General features: G+C 38.3%; 1 protein-coding gene and 1 long non-coding RNA gene across 6 annotated transcripts in view; one reads left to right on the top strand and one right to left on the bottom strand.

Annotated features, from left to right (window-relative positions):
* Positions 1 to 1030: 1030 nt before the first annotated feature.
* LOC106034335 (uncharacterized) lies at positions 1031 to 5281 on the bottom strand. Its single transcript, XR_001205935.3, has 3 exons — positions 5144 to 5281; positions 4803 to 4879; positions 1031 to 1168 (listed from the first exon to the last, which is right to left on the bottom strand). It is a non-coding gene; the product is annotated as an uncharacterized lncRNA (long non-coding RNA).
* Positions 3741 to 23001, top strand: part of C14H5orf58 (chromosome 14 C5orf58 homolog) — a 66542-nt gene continuing 47281 nt past the window's right edge. For 2 of the 5 annotated variants that reach the window (XM_066977099.1, XM_048064729.2), the window contains exons 1-2: positions 5773 to 6531; positions 7521 to 7665. The gene's annotated coding sequence lies outside the window, so the exon portion shown is untranslated. Of the gene's footprint in view, positions 4148 to 5429; positions 5557 to 5772; positions 6532 to 7520; positions 7666 to 23001 lie in introns of those variants that run through there. The other 3 variants (XM_066977095.1, XM_066977097.1, XM_066977096.1) reach the window with 3 other exon arrangements.

Here is a 23001-nt window from a genome sequence, read left to right as displayed (position 1 = left end):
CCTTTTATACCACTATAAACATAAACAGCACATGAAACCTAAGAAACAAAACACAGAAAGATATGATCATGCATATTAATTACCTTAGAATGTAGAAAACTATTGAAGCATGCAGAAATAAAAACTTTTAGTTATGCAAGATTTTCATCATGAAAATGTCTTTATAAATCTATAAAGCTGTTTTCTGAAAGAATTTATTTCTATTTAGATTATTTCTATCAGCTTAATATTGATTGAACAACCTAAAACCATTATGAAGTCAGTATTTTTAGTGTTCAGATTTACTATTTGTTTCCTTTCTTGAAATGGATTCTTCAGAAGACATATTTGAATTGAAATTATTGTATGCCTTAAAGCCTCTGACCTTCTGTTCATAATAGTACATGAATAAGCACAATATCCCATCCTCCTATGTAGCATTAATGCATTAATACATTTCCATTAAATGTAGCATTATGCATTAATACATTAATACATTTCCATTAAAAGGAAATGTATGAAAAGGGGGTTCTTGGTGTCCAGAGATAAAAACACAAGAGCAAATCCTTGCCCACCACTGCAACTGTAATATTGTTAGATTTTGCAGCTAAACTGGAAACAAAAACTGAAAGCCACTCAGGAAAGAGATGAAACTCATCAGTGCAATAACGGTTCAGATTCTTATGCAGTTTAAGGTTGAAATCAAATCCAAATGTGTCTCATAAGCTTGCTATCCCCATTTGCATATGATTTTTTTTCTTTTTCTCTAGAAAGACCAAAAAGACATTCAAATTCAAGACTTCATTGGTACTTTGGGAGCAATTAATCCAACTTATGTTAAAACAGGTATGCTTTTTTTTCTGGCTAAATAGGTCAAAAATTTCCCCCTAAGACTTTCAGTTTTCATTCCAAAAGAAGAGCTTCTAGTGTATGATTTATTTCATTTTACAATTTAAGAAATTATGTAAATGAATAAAAAATGTGATGAATAAGAAAACACAGTCACATATTTGGGTTATTTAGTTTTCAAGTCTGATGTAACAGTATTGAAATAATCTTGTCAAATCCTGTTTTACATACCAGGAATGTCCAGAGAAATACAGCTGCAGAGGATTATTACAGGACACCTTCAGACAATGTAAAGGATCCATGCAGCAATAGCAGCTCTCTGCAGTGATAAATTATGAATCTGTAAAAGGAAAAATAATGGGGAGAAATATCTATGCTAATAGCCATTTAGATAGAGACTTTTTCAGGAAAAACACAACCCAGTACAGAATAGAGAAACACAGAAATAGTTGTTCCTGTCACATTGTCAAAACAAATATCATGTTCATTATACAGTATGGATAGATAATAAGGCACTAAATGGAACATTGTAGAAATAAATATAGTACGTGAATCATGTATGTTTTCATCTTGCTGAAAAATGATCTGATTTTTAAAATTTGTTTTAAAAAAATGTATAACACACACAAGTAGTATCAATGTTATTGAAAAGCGAACCAGAATTTTATTCTAACTTCATGCGTACGTAAGTCACAAGTTTCTGCTACATCCACCTAAAATTGCAAACAGCAAGATCAGAATCAGGCCCAAAACCCAATTAGAGGGGGAAAAAACATATATCTGTGTTTATATTATTTAGCAATAAAATTTATAGTCCTGTTATCTCCTAGTTATGCAAAAACAAACACACTTGTACAGGTGGAGTGTGCCACCTGTTTATATGTAAACAAATGGCCTAATCATGCCTTAGGGCATTGCAATGTTATAGCACACAAAGCTCCAGTGAGATAGCCCTGGCTTTAGAGAAACCAGCCAGCACAGGGGAAAGTTAATTTGTCTAAACCACCTGGAGGCAATGGAAGGTGAAGTTCCAGTCAAAGCTAAAGTTCACGTACATAACCAAACTGTTGAGTAGGCGTAGATCTGAGCTGAGGGAATAAGTAAAGCAGAAATCTGATCTTGCCCAAATCATCTACATGAGCACTCTGTTTCAGCAGAGCTGCATGATGCTTGCATGACCTGCCACCAGCATGTCAGTGCACAACAATGCTTGCTCCATGTGTCTTCAGGTGTCTTGCTGTTTTTAGTGACTTCTTTGCACCAGTTCCCAGTATTTAGGGAAGAGTGTGCCTCTTCAGGCATGCTACTTTAGTCTAGGAAAAATGCTCTGGGATCTCCTGGATAATACAGAGAAGTGAGGGTGGTAGAAGGTTCAGTGTTTCTCATACTCTTCTGGAAATTGTTTCAGGTCGTTCATTAAACATGGAACATAATTTATACAGCACATAGCATCCTCAGTCTGCATTTTAAATACAATAGGTAATGCTTCCAGTTACCTCTTCCAGTCAGAGCAGATGAGTTTGATAATGAAATGTAAATGTTTACTGGCATTCAGACTGCTTTTCTTGATATGGCTCATCTGATACAGAGGCAACTAAGTCAAAGAAATTGTCAGTTCTGTGAAAGCCAGTTTGTGAAATCTTGTCAAGTAAAAGCATGTCAAGTAAAAGCATGTCAAGTAAAAACAAGCATGTTCAGTTTTGTCTTCACTGGAAAGAAAGTTGTCTTTCTGCCATGAATTTTCAGATTGGTGTTGGTCAGGCGTCAATTTTGCTACACAGCAAGCCGTAAGGAAATGGCTTTCTTTCACTAGGGAACACAACAATAGAGAACTATGAAGTTGCATTCTTTTTGCAGAGTGGACTAGTTCCCTGCAGAAATGAAAGTGGTTTATGACCTTACTCTGCACGCCGGAGGCACCTAGTAAGCCCCAGAAAGTTTATTATAAGAAGTTTTTCCGTGGGCTTATTATAAGAAGTTTTTTACATGGGAGGTAAACTAAAAAAGGGGAGATTTATATTAGAGATTAGAAGGAAATTCTTCACTCAAAGGGTGGTGAGGGACTGGAATAGGTTGTCCAGAGAGGCTGTGGATGCCCCGCCCCTGGAGGTGTTCAAGACCAGGTTAGATGTGACCCTGAACAACCTGATCTAGTGGGTGGCATCCCTGCCTATGGCAGGGGGTTGGAACTAGATGATCTTTGAGGTCCCTTCTAACCCATGCCATTCTATGATTTTATGATTAAAAGCCCATATTTATTGTGAAAATTAGCCCTTTGATAGAAGTTATCTGACAGGCCAAAGTAGTCTATGCCTCTATCAAAATAAAAAAAATTGTTACATGAGGTACCTCAAGCCTCTCTTTGCTGCTGTAAGGAAGGCTCTATGAGTTGTCAAGTATGTAAGATGTGTCAGATGTGTCCCTTTTTTTTTTTTATGTCCAGAATTTTTTTTTCCAATAGTACCACGAGGGACCTCTACCCAAAAGCAGTACTGAAGAGAAGAAACGGGTCACAAATTGGGTTTACAAACAGGTTTGCTGAACTTATTGTTTAAGGCAATGGCTTTACTTAAAATGAAGTCATGATGTCAGTTGCTTAGTATATTGTTAAATTTTATGTGAAAAAAAAGATGTTTTTTTCTTTTAAATTGGGCTTCTGTTTGTAGGATTGATTTCTTCTGATGCTGTTCAGCAGGCATGCTTTTGTATTAGAATTACCATGTAGCTGTAATGCTGACTTCTTCAAGGCAAATCAAAACTAGCCTAATATATATCCAAGTTTCCAGAGTATTGATTGCTCTCTGCTAGTTTTAGCCCAGCTAGTCTTCAGAACTCCCTTTCCATCACCATCATTTACAATAAGGCGCAGAGTCAAACCTATGGTTCTGGAATGGCACTTAAACAAGAACACACCAGGAGTATGCGTCCTGTGGTGGGGTGGGAGAGAAGGGTCAGCATCACCTTTGGCAGCAATTCACTATTATCTAAGCTTACCTGTGTTGTCAAGCCACATCATGAAAGTATTTAATATATTGACCTCTTAATCAGCTTCTGAAATCATGTGTCTGGAAGGATTAATTTAGGGCAAATCACTTTTTATTTTTCAGTATAAATTATACTGTGAAGCTCTGTTTACCTCCTACATGAGTCAAGGCATCACAGGCTGTATGTTTTTCAGGGGCCTGTAGTTTGGTGTTAAGTGGCTTCCTTAGGATGGTGAATCAGCTGACAAGATCAGAGATTCAGCAAATGGCAAGTTATCAGCAAGTCTGCAGATAAACAGACATGCACAGCACTGCAAAGGCCCAGGGCCACACAGGTAAGAACAGGTCCACAACAACAGTATAGTCATACAAGACTAGAAAGACAGGCCCAAATACTTGATGGGGGCTTGACCCAAGAGCTGCTGATTTCAAACATACGACTTCCTACAGTCCTCAGCAGATTTTGGATGAGTCACTATTTAGGTAGAAAATACCAGAATTGTGAACCAATAATAATCAAATCATAAGGCATTAATAAAATCTGGGCTGCAGAAAAGGAAAAACTCAGGCCAAACTGAATAAAGAGTAAGCAAGGTTTTACTAAGATGAATCATTAAATTAATAAAACCTGATGCAGTTCATTCTAGGCTAGAACAGAAAATGGCTGAAGTATTGCAAAGGCTCAAAAGTACACAATTTTTCCTTTTTTTTTTTTTAATATATATTTTTTGAAGAGGGAAGGGAAGGAGAAATCTTTCATATTAGCTAAGCTAAATTCCAGGAAAAATCCCTTGACCATGCTAGCAAACACGTATCTTTCAAGTGCCAAGAATGATAACAGCCAGCCTGAATTTGCCATGAAAAAGCTCATGCCAAATGGTCTAACTGCCTGGTTTTTTTGTTTGTTTGTTTATTTGTTTGTTTGTTTGTTTTTGACAGGCTACCCTGTATCATGGTAAGGGGAATGAAAGCAGAGAGTTAAGACCTCACCTGCAACACTATGACAATCTTTAGCCCCTATTCTGCAGAAAGCAGTGACAGGAAGTGCTGAATCCTCAAAATGGGACCTAGAAGGAGAAAATGAAAATTTATTTATTCAAGGGAAGAAAGAAAGGAAAAATATATATATTTAAAATAGGGAAGAGAAGCCTGCAGGAAGACCTTATATATGAGCGTAAGCTGCAAGGTGGGAGAACTCTGGGTGGAGGAAAAAAAAAAATACCCAGGAAGTGAGATGTAGAAGGGGAAAGAAAACACAACAAACAAACATATACACAAAATAAATAAATCAAATCAAATCAAATCAAATAAATGTAGATTGAAAAAAAGACCTAGAACGGATTATGAATTTCTAGGAAGGTTGTAGTATCTCTGTCACTGTAGTTTCCAGGAAAAGTTAGACCAAGGTATGTCAGCAGTGACCCTGGCGCAGCCCCCTGTCCTCAGAGCTGGAGGCTCACTGAGGTAACTGAGGCCAGGCCAGGGCCCACTCTGGGCACAGCTCCGCAGCCTCTCATCGGGCATTAACAGCTCCCAACACCCCCTCACACCCGCGTCCCCTCACGCCCGCCCCCTCAAGCCAATCGCCTCACGCCAGTTCCCCGTGCCCAGTCCCCTCAGGCGGCCCACACAAAAGCGGCACCTCAGGCAGCACCTCGGCCGTGCCCCCTCCTGCCCCAGAACCCCCTTGTGCCCCACAAACACTCATTTCGGTCCAGAAGCGAAGCCAGCTCTGCGTGGTGAGGTACAGAACCAGCCCTGCCCCTTCAGCGGGGCCTGGCATGAGCCCCTCATGGTGCCCCTGTGGCCTGCACCTCAGAAAGCGTGGCTTGTGTGCAGGGTGTCACGGTGTGGTTGTGTAATGTGGCAGATCTGGCTGGAGGGGGAACCGAGCGAGTTGGGGAAAGGAAAAGAAAATGGGATTTGTGCCCCTGGCTGGGTGACGAGTGGCACAACACTGGGCAGATTGTTCTGAATGTCCCTGAGCTGTATCTTCCTGCTTCTGCGGCTGCGCCTTTGCTGCAGGTGTTTCCTCACAGGTGGAGGGAAGCTTTCTTCAGGCACTGTCGTCCCCATCCCAAAACCGGGCCCTGGCAGCTCCTGTCCTCCCAGGTGTAAGGAGCCAGGCTGGAGAGGTGAAATTCAGCCTCAGCCAAGCCCAGTCAGTATTGCACCTGCATCATGTGCTTTAGGCTATGGGCTCATCCTGTTTCAACTTTACATTGTGCCTCTGGAATTAATGGAATAATCGAATTGTTGCTTGTTCACTTTTACAGTGCAAGTGCGAGCAAAAGCTGGGCTTTAAGGGTGTTTAAGTGGACTTGAGTTGTGCTTTGCAGGTGTGGCTATTGCTGCTGGGCTCTTCTTAAAGCTGCCTATCTATAGTTTTTTAGAGCTCCAGGTTCGAATTTAGATTGAAAATCTTGTGACACAAGATTTACAGGCTGCAGAGACAGCTCTTAGAGCTGAGGAACCAGAAATAATTGAACACTTATTACACAGGAATCTCATCGCTCTCGGTCTGCGCAAGCCAGACATTTTGAAAACCTGGTGTTGGAAATCTGACTGCACCTAAGGCTTTTGAAATATTGTAGATATTAGTAAGGAATGTTTGCTGCCCTGAAAAAAAAGGAACAATTACTCGTATTTTACCACAACGACACCTACAGAACTGTGGAAGCTGTAGCTTGTCCCAAAACTGCAGTCAGTAATGGCAAGGGTAAGATTGGAAAATAGAATCCTGTATTTTATAATATGGTAAAAAATATTAAACAGCATTTTTGTCTCTTGTATAGTTTGTCTGTTTCAATATTAATTGCTAGCATCCCAATAAGAGTCATTATCTCAGCTATGTGATTAGATCTTACTATATCTACTGGAAAAAGTTTAGTACATTACACTTAGCCATTTCTCAGTTTGGTATGAGAAACAACTGACATTTCTTGAAATGCTATCCTATCACAACGTAAAGGGATTTCTTAGATAGGAAAGATCATGTCAGTGCCTGTATAAGGACAGTACTGCAAACCATCTTCTACTGTGACAATAAGCAGCAAGTACCAATGTGTTCCTCTGTGTCTTAAACCAAGCAGAGATATAATATCTAACACGACTGAGGTATTTCAGCTTTCTTATTTGTTGCCAGGGCCAGTTTCTGAGGCTCTGCAAGGATGATCCCCTGATCAAAAAAAAAAAAAAAAAAGCACCTTTTAATTTAATCAAACCTTTCTAAATCTTTTCATTGTAAATTAGGACATGATGTCCAAAACCTGGAAGCCTGCTCTGTTTCATTTCAGATTGGTTTTTAAATGAAGTGCAGTTTCTGAGCTGCAGGTTTAGTTAATTCCCAAAGTTTTTTCCTTCTCTGAAGTCTTAAAGCTAAATGTGCTTGGAGTATCCTTAAGTACTGGAGTAATCCACAGAACTGAAGATCTCATATGTGACTGTACTTATCAATTTGTATTTTCCTTACAGCTCTCCCTTCTATTGAGATAGGCCTAATATTTGTGTATTGCTCCAAAAAGCAGTGATACATGTATCCAAACAATACTACAGGAGACATTTGTGTTTTAGAGATCAATGGACTTTGACATTTTATTTGATTTGGGTGGGGGTAACTGGACTGTGCATGCATATTGGAAGTGAGATGGAAATGCTCTATGTATGTCAAATCACCCCTGCCCCTAAACCCAGTTTCTTTGTTTCCAGGGACCAGGCGTGTAGTGCAGCTGCCAAAATGCCACAACAGACAGCAGGCTATGCGTGTTCACAGGTGCTGTGAGGCAGGCTTTTCCAATTACAAACCCAGTTCCAGCTGATCTGCCGGGCAAGCTTCCTTCCTTTAGGTGTAAAGGTAAGAGTCAGTAAATAATACTTTGAAGAGCTATTATGTAGATAATAAGGCAGTGCTGTTCAAAAGCATGTTCAAAGCAAAACAATACAAGAAAAGCACGTGATCTTAGGGGGTTTCTTTGAATCTTACTGCTTTACAGCTACATTTGTACGTGATGGAAGAGACAGTAGACTATGAGAAGAAAAGCAGCAGCTTCTGAGCATAGTGGACTTCTGAGCTATTTTATTTCCCTGTGTTCAGGGAAATGGGGCTTTATGACACAGAGATTTTCCCCCCAGAGTTAACAATGAAGTAAGGCTTACATTTCTGAAGCTAAGAGACAGGATTCCAGAAATATTTACAGTATAGATGTGATAATCATGCTTTGTTTCTCAGGGAAAATGCAGCAGCATTTTAAGTAGCCAAAAGACTTTTAAAACTTCCTGCCAGTCCTGGGGCTTTAAGCAGAATTCCAGTTCAGAGTCTTGATATGTGACAGCTCATGGGAAAAAAATCTGAGTGGCAGTTTCCCTCTGTTTGTCCAGAAAAATGGCAAACTACAGAAATAGAGAAATAGAAAACTACAGAAATAGAAAATATGTAAACTTCAAGAAGGTGAAGTGTTTGGGGGCTATGTTTTATTTTTTTTCAGTTGTTTTTTCTAATTTTTTCAGACACTTTTGTCTTTCCTTGCCCCAAGCAAAAGTAAATTTGAGCAATTTGTTCCCTCCCTTACACCCTTTACTTCTTTCTTTCCTTTTCTTTTTCTGTCCCCTGTAGTGAAGACAGGTAAAGCCACAGACTAAAAGCAGCCAAGCAAGAAGAGAACAAATTCTTGAGACCAAAACATGAAAACAGGGACTTATAAATTATGAAAGAATAATAATAAACGAGAAGCCAACCTTAAGATTTTGGTGGAGCAATTATTCAACATGGAATGCAAAGGCAAAAGAAAGGCTGATACTAGCTGGAAAAGAGAAAGCTTTAATATTGTGACTTTAAAAGGAGTTTCTGTGTGTAAGACTTGAAATTTGCTATGGAATTCTTTCAGAACAAGTATTTAGTTTTAATTAGCAGGGTGGTATCTTGGTTAATGGCATTCTTTGAATTCTTCAGTGGCCATGAAATGCTGAGGCCTTATTAAAGATGAACATAGGGGAAAAAAAAGGAGCCACAAGAGAAGAATATACTTTCCCCATTTCCTAAATTGAATGTTCTAAGCTACATGTCATAGCTTTCAACTTTAAAATATATTGTTAATTGAAAGAACACTATGAATGTTTATGGAAATGCAGTGGAGCATTCAGGGGTGTAGCCCATCTTCTCAGGTTGTGGATACGCTGCAACCAGCATTGCTCTGAGCTTTGAGCTTTGTTACAGCGGTGCAGCTCCTGCACACAGTACCCAGCTGACCTGAGAGTGCTTTTTACAGAAATATCTTGGCTAGAACTACTTCATGCTTTTGTGAGTTTATCAAATAAATAGCTAGAAAATACTTCTAAGCCAACATAAATAGTGCTGTGCAACACTGTTTCACCTTCTATTTTCAACTAATGTAGCTACATAACAATACTCGTATGACCTCAATCTTATTTTAGAAAAGGAAGAATATTTGGTATGAAGCAGACCTGCTACTACATTGTGTAAATACCTTGCAGGGTCTTTATACATGAAATACATGTACAATGTATAATAGGTACAATGACTTAGACTGATGGTCCAGATAGCTCAGTATACTGACTCTAAGAGCGGCCATAAGCAGTCAAGAGAAGAATAGAAAGTCAGCAGTCTCCTTAGAGATCCTAGAGGAGTCTACATTCAATATGCAAAATACTAAACACTCTCTGGTAGCCCTCCACAAAGCTGAAGCAAACACATGCTTAGGTTACTCCCAATTCCCGCTAATGCAAATATCAATATAATTCAAAGCTTCTGTCTTCTGGAATTAACAGATTAATTTGATTAAATGAATAAGAAAGCATCTCATGTTACCCCTAACTGTAACACATTTAGTATTTGCATATGGTTTGAATGAAGGTTGTCAAAGTCATGCAAACTAGAAGTTGAGAAATCAAGTTTCTGAACAGATAGAGATCTTGAAATATAAAAGGTGATACAGACTTGGTCTCTGCTGAAATTTATATGTTTTTCTGTTTAGAGCTTCCATAATTCCATCAGGAAAACTTTTCTGACAGTTCAAAGAGAACTTCCAGTAACACATTCCCGTAGTCCTCAGAAATTGAAACAAACTTGTATCACCCATGAGATCTAGTTCTTATGTTATGTATACACTCAAAATACACATAGTAAACTGAATAAATAGCTCTATAATAGTCTAAGTGGTTACAGATGGCACTGCAGTCTTAAAAGGGGTTATGTCTACTGTTTTGTGTGTGGTTGGGTTTTTTGTTTGGTTAGTTTTTGTTAGATAAATATCATATTCTATAGTTTATAATTTCAGGACATTTCAAAAGTAGTTATACACAGTGAATTCCAGGGAGAGATGACAGCCCCAGTGCTTAAAAATACCCATTTTACAGTTACATTTTCCCCCTTCAGTGCTGTTTGTCACAACTGTGTTGGAAGTCTCTATAATATACTCCTTTTGGACTCTGGTCCAAGAAACAATCTTTAAAATTAATTTTAATACTTGAAAAACTCCATGACTTTCTATTAGGGAAAGTAGCATAAACACAGAAATAAAAAAGAAAAAATACAGAGAGAAGTTGAACTTGTATGTCTAAAGGCTTCTTTATATCTCCCCACCTAGACAGGTAAGCCTGATAAGCACTCTGTTCTCCTACTGCCCATCTCCCCTCCTCTACTTCCTTAAACATTTGCAGTTACAAAAACAGTGAATTAACAAAATTATTTAAACTTAACAATGGGTTAATTAGCATCCATATAGAATCTTAAAACTGGAGGTAAAAAATAATGAAATATATAAATAATAAAACGACTATTCCTTTATCCTTATAGTCAAATAAATCTTGTTCTTCTATACACCTGAATCAAGCCAATTCTATGCTATGGATGGATTCTTTGTATGAGGACCTAAGGGTAACTAACTTGTAGCTAGCTGGGATTTTAGATGCATCAACTATTTAAAACCCATAGCAGTTTGCGAAAACAATACATTTCAAATCTGATTGTTGTGTTTTAAATGATAAACTAAAAAGATATTTATACCCTATTGAAATAGTCTAAATTCTTGTGGACAGAATTTGAAACATGCTTTTAGATTTAAGATACTCAGAGTTCTGAACAGAACAAATTCATACATTTACTGTTAGTGTGAAAACATGCCAGTTAAAAGATCAGTCTTTTCTTTGATCCCAGAGTCCATTTTCACTAGCAGATATTCTCAGAGTACTCTCCTCAGGAGAAGGGGCCCTCTTATTATCATTTCTTGCTATAACCACTACACAGGAAAAAAGAAAACAAACAAACAAACAAAAAATGCTTTCTTCTTTTAGTCCTTCGAACTGTTAGGCTAGACTTACAAGTGTTGAACGGTTACTGCAGAGCATTAGCTCAGCAAAGCCAAGAAGCTGTTATTTGACTATTGCAGCCCTCTTTCAACACAATATAAAATATTCCCTTACTATTACATGAATATCTCCTGTTTTAGAGCACAGGTTCAGACTTTGAGCAAGTTGCTCCCACAAGACTGCTGGGAAAGGTTCTCTCTGCTGACACTCAGAAGTTTCACTAGCTTCCTTTGTTTCTCTAAGGGATTTTATTTTGTTTTGTTTTGGACAGAGCTCCTGGCTTAGCAGATCTACTTCCTGAAAGACTCTAACCCAGTAACTGTACTTCCTTGTCCTGTCCATCTCTCAGGAAATGACTGCGTTTCAGGAGCTGTTAACCCCCTGTTTCCAGGGTCTTGTGTGTGATCTCTGCTTTCCTATCCAATGGTTCTGCTACTTATTTTCAGGCACCTGTGTTTTAGTTATGCTGTGCTTTCACCAGAAAACTTCTGCAAAAGCATTAACTTTTTTTTTTTGATACAAGTTGAGATAATATCCAGGGAACGCTGAACGATGTGCTGAATACTCCAGCTCAAGAATAGAACATTGTTAGGGGAAAAACCAGCACAGGTTTTTATATTTAGACTAAGTACAAACAACGAAAGGAGCTCTTTTGACACTTGGCTCTCTAGATATGATTTTAGGATGGATAGCTCTGGTACACTGCTTTTCTCGTGAAAACGCCACATTCATGAGTCCCATTGAGGAATTGTTTCAGTTTGTGAGTTCTGCTAGTAATTTTCCAATATCGCGTCAGTAAAAATCTGCAAGAATGACCCTTGGCTTAGTAGGGTTAATGCTTTCCTTTATACCTGTGCCTTCTGTCTTTAAATGTGATTCAACCTCAGAGGTTTTACAGAAGTCTTCTTTTTTACGAGAAAGGCATTAAAAAAAAAATCTATGGGTGTGGTAAGGTGGCCAGGGAGAAAGCATGCACTGAGTAAATCCTGATATAAAACATAGACTTGAGTTCCTTTTGATTTTAGGGGTTTTGCTAGTTTATTGATTCTATTTAAAGCTACAGCAGCTAAATAGAACCTGCTCTGGGCTGGGTTCCTGAGCTACCTCATCTTCCATGAGTAAAGTCTATTCTGGTTGCTTGGTTTATGTTGTCATCTAATTATCTTGTAGATTTTGAGAGCAAGAGTTTCTGATCAGCAAGACTAAAGAGCCATTAAACACTGAGAAAGTAACTTTCATACTAACATAGTTTGCTATTGTCCATTTTTTTGGGTAGCACTTGAACCTGTTTTTCTTCACTGTAATTCAAAATCATGATTAAGCTGCTGAAAATACCCCTCTCACATGTAAATTTTGCTTTTGGACCGGTGCATTAATTCAACAGAATCTGTTGTCTGAAGACCTTAAACTCCTTCCCCCCCCGGCCCCAGGCTGTTAATATCTGAATTTCGGACTGAAACAAGGAGCTTAATAATTGCATCCTACACCCGCTGGAATCAGTAGAACTTTTCATAAAGATCCCGCTGCTTGCAGAGCTGCATAGTAACTCATTCAGCATATCCCTGATATTTAGCAGCAGAGGTCAAAACTTCATCCCAGTCTTAATTCTGCCCACAGGGGGTTTTTCTCCAGTTGTTTCACGGCGCTTGCCTGGTGCACAGGTAGCACAAGATCTAGAAGTTCACGATGAAGCCTTTTATTCAGATTGCTTGGAGTTGAGTCTTTCAAAGTAAAGCCATCTCCCTGTGTTTTTGCAAGCAATTCTTGGTTAATTTTACAGTCCAGTGAGGCTTAGTTTTTCATCTGTATGTTTTGCTTGTTTGTTTGTTGTTAAGGAGGACAAGCTGTAGAATCTCTTTTATTATGGGAGAAATTATGGTCTGATCTTCTAGAAGAGCAACCTTTATTAATATGTCATATTTGATTTGTATTGTCCAAACCTGTGTTTAAAACATGTAGGGGTATTGGTTTTTTTAACTGTTATACATAAATTTTCACTCATTTTTATGATACTTCGAGAGCTTTGACCCACAGCCCACCAGAGGAATCTCACCTAAAAGAGAGATCTCCCTGTGTTCAGTGGGATGTCCAAAACACTTAAGATGGGTCCTATGATTCAGAGCAGTATAATGGAAAAAAATTATATTGAAGTACGTATGCTTTTCTGCAAGTGCTTTATTGCAAGCCAACAAAATATTAACAATACCCATATTTTATTGATACATACGTTCTGTATCTTTTTAATGTCATGTGAGAATGCATGGACCGCGAGGCATACATTACAGCATCTGTATCAATACTGACATGACATATTTTATGTTGCCATGCATAATATTAGAATGAAACTACTGACTGCCAACTCCATGCAAATTATGGATTTTTGGAGAGGAGGGGTCTTGTGTGAATTATGGGCATTATGTTTCTTGTTTTAGAGGTGCTGCTTATTGTTCTATTATTGCCTAAGTGACAATGCTGTTTATGTAGTTTGTACACCATAGCACCTGCAAAGAGTGCCTCTGATGAAGACAAATACAACTGATGTAGGTAGTAAATACAGCCTTGTATAGGGTATTTACTGCAGTGTTAAAATTTGTGAATACAGTGCAGTGTGCTTTTCTCAGAGAGGAGAGCAGAAAGGTGGGAAGGTTTGGAAACTTCTGTGATTTGATGATAGTAAGGGAATAAGGAGAAAATAGAATCTATCTAAAGCGGAAAATGAGGAGGGATGGACTTTCCAAAGACACTGAGTGGGTAGTTGAAACACACCTGCTAGGTGAAGGCATCTGCACTTTTTCCTTCTGTTGGTAGCAAGGCTGCATTAAGTCTTTCTCACTGAGGCAGAAGACAGCTTTGCGAGAAAAGCAGGCTACTGCATTCTTCAGTTTTCACCTGTGTGTAAAACTACTGCGGTGCCCGACATTTTGCTGAGGGCTAATGACTCAAGGAGCAATCTGTCTAAAAAACAGTGTGTCTGGAAGGGCCCGTGTGTTTGTGGTCTCAGCTTTGAGAAGGGTTTGCTGCTGATTACATCACTCTTTTGTCAAATTCCAGAAGGTGTGTTATGGCTCAGATGTCTGGAGCAGGAAAACAGAAATGGACATCAGAAAGTTGCTTTAATTAATAAAGTTCTTGCTAAGTTTCCTATAAGAAATGAAGAAATGCAGGGAAAGAAAGCTTTCCTTATTCAGAGCTCAGTAATTTAGACACAAATTCAAATTCGCTTGTCTAAACTTCAGGGGTACAGCACTAAAACGTTCTAGGAGATAAGGACACATTTGGGAAGATAGAGGGGTTCACAGGCTTGGGCATTAGCAGGAAAGTCAGAAAATTTGCTCTCTGCTTCTTGACTTTGTAGTTGATTTTTTTCTGCAAGTCACTTCATGTCTCTGTTAGGGCTGGGCACTCTTTTCATCACCTGCTTGCTATGTGTCTGTCTCAAGAGGATCCTGGTATTTTTCATAGATGGTGAACACATATGAAATAAATGAATAGAACCAGAATCAGGCCAAACGTTTGGCACCAAAGTATAAAGTCAGGCTGTTTGGACTGCTGTGTGAACATACTTATGAATTAGGTTTCAGGATGAATGAATCTATTCATTTATCTCAGGTTTTTAGATTCTACTTGCCAATGGAACTTTCCAGTATCGTCTGAGACTTGCGGGATGTTGTTGTTAAAAAAGAATATCTTTTTGGAAAATACTTGTGCAGGCAGCATATGTTTTTAGTGTATGTTAAATATTGCAATGGTTAAATTGAAATGAGGAACAGGCATGCAGCACCATATTGTTATTTGCTGTGAAGTGATTTAACAAATGTTTGAACAGCTGTTGCTGAGTAGACCCTGTTGATGTAAGTAGTGTAATCAGGAAAGCTGGTGTTTTGGTTGTTTACAGTAGACAAAGATTAATCAAATAATTCACTGCTTGGATATGGGACTCTATATAAATGCAATATAGAGTTAATGTAATTTATGATAAAGTCTGTCAAGTCCAGCATTGCGTCTGTAGTGATTTTTGTTGAAGATACATGTTTCTCATGTTCCAGAAAAGATGAGAGGGTTTTGGCTAATCCAGCAGTCAAGCAAGTGAAATTGCCTCAGAGAGCATCAGGACAGTTGCTGACCTTTATATTACTTATCAAAATTCTTCAGGTTCCAGAAATGGACTGTCCCTCAACCATAATTCTAGGGACCAACAAAGTGGCTGCCAGACAGATTGATCATTTGTAGCAGAAAAATACAATTTCTGTAGATAGCACCATTTGCTGTGGAAATACTCTGTTCTGCACAAATATTTGTATACCCATAAGTTCTTTGTAGTAATGTTGTAGGGGAAAGAATATGCAGTTTATATACAGTAAGGAATGCAGTGAATCCATCCTCATTCCTTTGGTATGTTCCTATGTACTGCTTTCTCACCGGGAAAGACAAGTGTAGAAGAGTCTTAGGAAATTAATTGCTTTCTAATGGGCTTCACAGTCACTTCTTATGGACTTCATTGAAGGGAGAGCTGAGGTGTGATGCCAGGGAGACACTAGTGTTTATGCTGTACAGCTTTGGATCATAAAGGCATTTAACATCTGCAATGAAACACTTTTGTGGTGTTTTTTTTTTTTGTTGTTGTTGTTGTCTTTACACTACATTGCATTGCCTTAGCCTCTCAGAAGTTCTTCAGGCTTTTTACAAAGAAGAAAATACTTAGTGGAACATAAAAAGGACTTTCTTATATTAAGGAAAAAGGCATAGTGAGGTATGCTTATTGCCAGACTGATTTTAAAAGAAAAAAAAATCCTTTCCAGGAGAGTTAGAAGTGACTAAGATGCCTTTATTGCAAGGAATGCTATGTAACAATAAAATATTCAATAAAATTTATATTGCTGCTACAATAACTAAGGCATGATATTTAAATAAAATATCACTACTTTTATGATTGAACACTGTGATACGAGTTAACAACCAAAAGGAAGGATTTAACTGGATTTCATCTCTTCTGAAGGATAAAAGCTGTCAGGTTGTGTATGGACAGCTGTGAGGGCATTCCAGGTAGCTGATTACTTGAGAGTAAGGTGAAGCAGTGGCTGTAGGTGTGAGGCATTGTGCTGCAGCTCCTCTAATGACATGCAATGTGTCTTCATAGTTACTCTGCTGTGAAGGGCAAGCCATCAGAAATTCATACTTTGAATTAGCTTTGTTTAGCTTGATGGGTGAAAAAGTGCCTAGAAAGAGACTTAGTCAAGGGATCTTGCAAGGCAACGGAGGATGTCAAGGTGGGCTTGAATACAGTCGGGGAGGAAGCCTGTGCTGCAAGTCTCTTGTTGGTATCCACTTGGCTAGTTTAAAAACACCTCTGTGTGTTCTTTTTGTTCCTTTTTTGTAGCGTAAGTAAATTCCAAGTTGGAAACCTAGTGAGATTTGTTCTTTGACTTTGTGACTTTGGTCATTGGCATTTTCAATCTGTGTTAAAGATTTTTGTAATTTTCTTTTAATGTTCCCAGTACAACCTTTTCTATTTCACCTTTTCCCTTGATGACTGCATTTAAGAATATAAGTTGTTTTAATTAACACTTGGTCTTAATAATAAGCCACAAAACTGGTCACCTAGACAATCAGTGGGCAAATAGCAATATTAGGGTAAGTGATGATGTGTTTGTCTTGATGAACTTTAATGGTAGCAATTTCAATAATTCATTCAGTGATAGGTACAAGCTACCCTGAAGATAATGAATCTGCTTTCAGCAAGAAATGGGAATAGACTGAAAAAAAGCAGTTGTCTTAATTATGATAATTATGTGAATTTAGGCTTTAAGTAGTAGCAGACTTGCACTTTATATGTTTAATACTTCAGTTAACTACAGAGATTAAGGAAAATGAGACATCTCAGAGATTCAATCTACCATTTGATGTAAGAAATGCTAAAAAGCTTTCTGGGAAAAAAAGCAATATGAAGAAATCAAATGCTGTGGGAAATGGGTTGTTATAGCCATCTCTCTCACAGACTTACAATATCTTAACCAGGGGAAGAAGGATCATATTTGCAGATAAAGCACTGGAGCCCATTTGTTTAGAGTAGCTGAGGACCTGAGCCATTAGTTCACTGGAGGCTGCATCTTCCACTGATCCAACCTTCTGAACAGTTGTTTTAGCTACTATCTTATGAAGTGGTGAGAGTCTGAGTCTTATTGTGTTGAATCTCCTTTGAAGGATTAGGGCAAGCTCAAGGCTATTTCCTTTCAAATCAAACTATAGACAGACCTTTCTTTGCAGTGAAGTGTCAAGTCTTAATGGATTCAGAAAGAATATCATCATCATCCTTTGTGACTCTATATGTCCAATTGTGCCTAAATACATTGGAAATTGTTTTGCTCCATCGTATGGAGTAATAGTATTTTCTTAGCATTTGTATGATTTCCAAAGCTTTGTTTTCAAAGCAAAAGAATCTTCACATTCACATTTCTTTCCTGCACAAAACAGAATGAATGTTTAACCATGATCTGTGAATTGACGGGACACCTGACTCTTAAACATAATAGATTATACCCAGAAATCTTTATTTCCTTAGTGCAAATACAGCCTTACTCTGTAATTATAAAATAGACTTATAGATAGATAATAATGCCCCAGAGACGTATAGCCATAATCTCCTAGGGAAAAAGAGAAAAAAAAAAAAAAGCAGTTACTTGTTTATGCAGTGTCTAGTTCTATAGAATGAGAACTATGGTATGGTTGCAGATCACTCACGGAAAACCTCACTCATTACTTATAGGCAAAAAATAAACCCGTTCGTTCGTTCGTTTGTTTCATTTTTAACCTAGTCAAGCAGCTGTCTTCCAAGCACCAACCTTACATAAGATGCTTCCTGCATACAATATTAAAAGATGGCAATTCTTAGTATAATACTATCACTTAAACCATAGTAGGTAGTTCCTCAGCTCTTAAAAGTATGAAAGTCAGGGGCTATAGCGAATGTTGTAGCTATCAAAAAGTGAAAACCAATTATCAGTGTCCATCTAAGCGATTTCTGACCTGAATTTCATTTTGGATGCCTTGACTGACCAGTATATTCTATCTGACCCTGAATATGAAAGAAAATTCTTGTTATGGGAATGCCAAAATGAAGCAAAAGAAAGTTGACCCGTCTTTGCCACTCTTTTACTGAGATCAGACCATGTTTGGGGTTATTACTGTACAGGAATTTAAACTCAGAGTGACTCAATTGCTTTCAAAAGCCTTATGCCTGGAGGAAGTGACTATGATGGGACAACATATACAGACTCAAGAAAAGAGTGCCTTGTGTCTCAAGTGTCATATGAAATACAAAGAAAATGAGTTTAAAAACAGTTTGTATTTCAAGTCTTGCAAGGTACACCAACCAATTCACTCAGAAATTTTACAATGCAGGAAAAATATGAGTGCTGGGCAATTTTATCCAGAAAAAAAAAATAATGGAAAAACTATATGCCATTATTCTCTGAAACATTTACAATAACCTTCACAAGAAGGACAACAAAAACACTGAGTCTGTGGCTGAATTAAGCAGGTACTTCATTTTAGATATCTTGATATTTGCTGGTACATGAACCAGAAACATCAGGTAATGAAAGAAAAGAGGAAATATATAAATTGCAACACTAGTTATTTCAGGTTTGAGAGGCTATAACTTTTATGAAGTTCTATAATAACCACAGTAAAAAGTATGAATTGGTATTTGCTGGAATATACCCCAGATTCATACATCTTTTAATCTGTCTAGCTATTTAGAAGGCCCTCTGCACCACTACAGTTGAATTTCTCAGAAACATTAATTGATTTTATCTTCTCAACCCTCCCGTGAGGTAAGAAAATATAATCTCCATTTTGCAAATGATGAACTAAGAAAGTATGTGACCTAAATGACTGAAGTCAGAAAGGAAATCTAGGTTTAAGGCAAAAATTGATCCAGGCAATCTGAGACCATCCTCCAGCAAGAGGACATGCTGTACAGGACATGTCCTACACCTGCAGTGTCACTATCCCCCACGTCTCCATTTAGGCTGGGTCATCTCTTCAGGGCAGCCTTAGAACTGCCCTGCCTTTTCACTGACTTGCCTGGAACTGTATTTCACATTGCTCCTTGGAGTCAAATTGGCTTGGGTCAGGCTGTTTCCATGTGTAGGCAGGAGGTATTACATGCTGCCATTTGTGCAGGCTTCTCCAGCTGTCTTTAACTAGCTCGTTCTAACACCCAGAGCCATGTAGCCACACTACCATGGAATGCCAACGGATGGAGACTGCTTTGAAATACACCCCTAGTAGTGCCTGTATTAATGAACTGCAGTTATGGTAGCATATATGCCCTCAAAAATCATTTTTAGGGAGGGAGATGAAACTGTAGTGATTGAGGCTTAGATGCATTATCAACTGTGCAACAAATCGGTAAGGAAGGTTTGTGCAGTGAATGGGCAGTTCCACAGCTGTGATGGTGGCAGAGGATGTCGTTAATTTAATTCTCTACCCTTACTACACCCCTCAGCTACCACACCATGACCAGTATTGCTTTACATCACTCTGTGTCAACTGCAGCCTGATTCTCTGGCATGTTCTTCCCCAAGTAAACCCTGCAGTTCCCCTCAGAGGGCTTTTCCAACACAGCCAGCTGCTATCTATCTTGGTCTCTAATCTGTGCTATAATGCAGGCCCATTTTCCAGGCAGTGTTTACTGAAAACACAGGAGCGTGCCTGGCTCCCTTAGCCATACCTCCTCCGACCCTCCCACTCCCTGGCAGGCAGCACGGCTATGGAGGTCAGGCTGCAGGACTCTCCTCCTGCCTTTGAGAGAGCAGGGAGTAAAATCAGCAACCCATAAGCCCATTAATCCTGACAGGTTTGTGGTTGCTCCGTGTGAGGTTCAGAGAGTTCATTGTGCTTACAGCTAGTCAAAGTGGCAGATAATAAAGCAAACAGTAACACAAGTGAAATCCTCATTAGAGATTAAAGTGTTACACTGCAGGAAAGATTCAGGATAGGAGAACACAGGGCAAGATCAAGGCTTTCACTGCGATTAGTCATTTTAAAATAACATTTCTAAAAAGAGCAGAAAAGAGATAATGAACAAGGTCAAAAACAATAAGGGATAATTATGAGGTTGATGTTACTAACAAATGATAGTGGAGAGCAGAAAGGAAAAAACTGACTCTTACTGTAGTCCTTTGTACTAGGAAATGTACAAACCTTTAATGAGAATGCACATAAGAAATGTAAACTTCCTTGTGTTTGCTGCTGTAGCTTAATCATAGTTAAGACCCATACATTCTGTGATCACTTACACTCATGATTCTGTAAGGAAGCACTAAAGTTTGGGGAGTGAAAACCATCTGGTGCTGCCTACATCAATAGTTTTATCCCTGTTTCCTAACAACCAAGATCATGGCAAGTTAATTAGGGACTTTGAATAATTTTTTTCTAAATTTCTTTGCAGCTTGTTCTGAACCAATCTACCCCTTCCTATCCTTCTTAGGTGACCTGTCTTATTTTAGGGACATGAAGAGCTACATTATTGTTTTTTCCTTACTGTATGATTAAACCATCATCTGGTATGACAAATCCCAGCTGGCACCCATCATCAGCATATGTCCCACTGACTGTACTTGGCCACCCTTTTCTCTGGGAATTGAAGGGAGCAGAAAGGAAGCAGGTGGAATGATTTTTTTCTCAACCTGTGAAATGTAGGCTGAACATTCACGCTTTAAAAGAGGGCTTTTAGGAGCCTACTCTACTCTTGTTAGAGCCAGTGGGAACTCTTTTGTGTCAGTGGAAGCAAGACAAGATTTCAAGTTGCATCTTGTGTTCTGCATATTTCCTGTCTCCAGAAATTTGTTACCATTTATTAGAGATCATGATAGCTGTTAGACTTTTTAGTCAAATAAGACAAATACACCTCCATTCTCTCAGAATAAGATTACTGAATAAGCTACATACTTATTCAGTAATCAGCACAATTTTAAAGTTCATAAGCTTTGTTTCTTTAAACATTTGGTGTAAAGGTTAGGAGCAGTGGTCTCAAAAGGAGACAAAGAAGTCAGAGTGGACAGGAGCCACTCCACAGTCACACATGAATGCCAAGGCTCTTTTACTGTACAGACCTGTTTAATGTCTGGTGTCAATATGCTGGGGCACTAGCAGGATATTTTTGCATACGGTACTGCGTGTGTTTTTTCTACTAAATCTGTCTGGTAACAACTTAGGAGACAACATATTTTCCTCTTAGCATTTTGTTTTCTTGTCAGCAATTGAGCACAAGGAAAAATATTTGTTCCAGAAACAAACAAACAAAAACACCTTAAAATATACGGAATTATTTTCTGACTGTCACAACTTTACTCCTCTTTGTTGTGTTTCTTGGGTCGCAGTTAGAAAACAGACTAGTTTCTTGTCGGGGTTTCAGCTCTACATTGCTTCAGTGAGGGAGTATCACAGCTTTTAGATGTTTTTCTGGCAACAAAGGAAAAAAAAAGTGCCCTACTGCATGGCTAAAGGAAAAAAATGATACTCTGTTCTCATTTGCTACAGGTGCTAACAGAAGGCTGTGAGGAATCTGAATGACAGCAACAGTGAAACTTGATATGAAACTCAAGAATATGGGCACTTTTACTTAGAGCAAGTGAAATCATTAAATATTGATCAATATTTGTATAAGGAGAACTAAGAAGCTCAGATTAATGTAGTGATCTATTGACTAAGATGCATTTTGAAGTGATACTGAGAAAAGTTATTTTAAAACACAGTTACCTACAAAACCGTATCACTGCTCTGGAAATAAACTGGTTGTTCTCAACTCAAAAGCAGTTGCAAAGAGGTTTATTACATGAGAAATGTGTGCAATATAACTAAATAGTTAGTTCCTTTGTTGACAGGAGTTCTGGTAATAAATGCCAAGAACTTGGACATGTGTTTTTTTCAACCTCCCTAAGGGGATTTTCAGAATTAAGAACTTGTAGCAACTACTTTCTTTTCTGTTTGAAGCATCTTTAGAAGGATGAAATGGTATTCACGTAAGTATTTCACTTAAGGAACAAAATCTCTAGACTTGATTTAAATAGATAAATAGATAAATAAATAGATAGTGATAAGATTATCACTAAAACACTTAGATCTTGAACAAGGTAGTGGGAGAAAATCCTTTTGGCTTTTTTGTCAGCCTTGATAATATTCACTTTTCTTGCTGTTCTCTTCCATTTCTTCTTCCTCCTACAGTGTAATGAACAACATCTATTTTAGAAGAAATTTGCAGCATGATAGGCAGAACAACCTTCAAACTACCCCACACCTCTGAAGATCAATGGACTGAGTAAATGGTCCAGTATTTGTTATTTTGATTTGGCTCAGTTGAACATTGCCCTTAATATCTGTCAATTTCTTGGAAATGAAGAAAACTTGTTATTCAGAACAGGAAATCATAGATACCATCCCAGGAAATGAGGTTATCTTCCACTTAACTCTCAGCATTTCTTATTCAAGTGGAGCATGAATCATTTGCTGTAGGATGATGAAAATACAGGAAAATACTGAGTGAAGTTGAAAGCAATTTGTAAGAGAGGCTTGAAGTTTTATGGCACTGGAAATGTTAAATGTCTGTGCTTGCTCATTTGAGATCACTACATGTAATGAAACTTTTCTGAAACCCTAAAAGCATGTGGAACACAGAAGTCCACAGTGATGGTGCTCACACCCACACCTGGCTGCTCGCTCAGTGTGGGCCCGGTCAAGGCGCAGTAGCAAACTCTACCTGGAGAATCCTGCTAGGCCCTACTTCTGTCCCCCCTCCACTTAGTAACAACTTCCCCTAACTTACAGAGTGTAAGAGTTGGATTTTTTTTTTCTTTTCTGAAAT

This window comes from Anser cygnoides, chromosome 14 (genome assembly GCF_040182565.1).
Source record: "Anser cygnoides isolate HZ-2024a breed goose chromosome 14, Taihu_goose_T2T_genome, whole genome shotgun sequence".
Taxonomy (NCBI): Eukaryota; Metazoa; Chordata; class Aves; order Anseriformes; family Anatidae; genus Anser; species Anser cygnoides.
The sequence above is the reverse complement of the archived record's forward strand: the minus strand, read 5'-3'. Positions and strand labels throughout refer to the sequence as shown.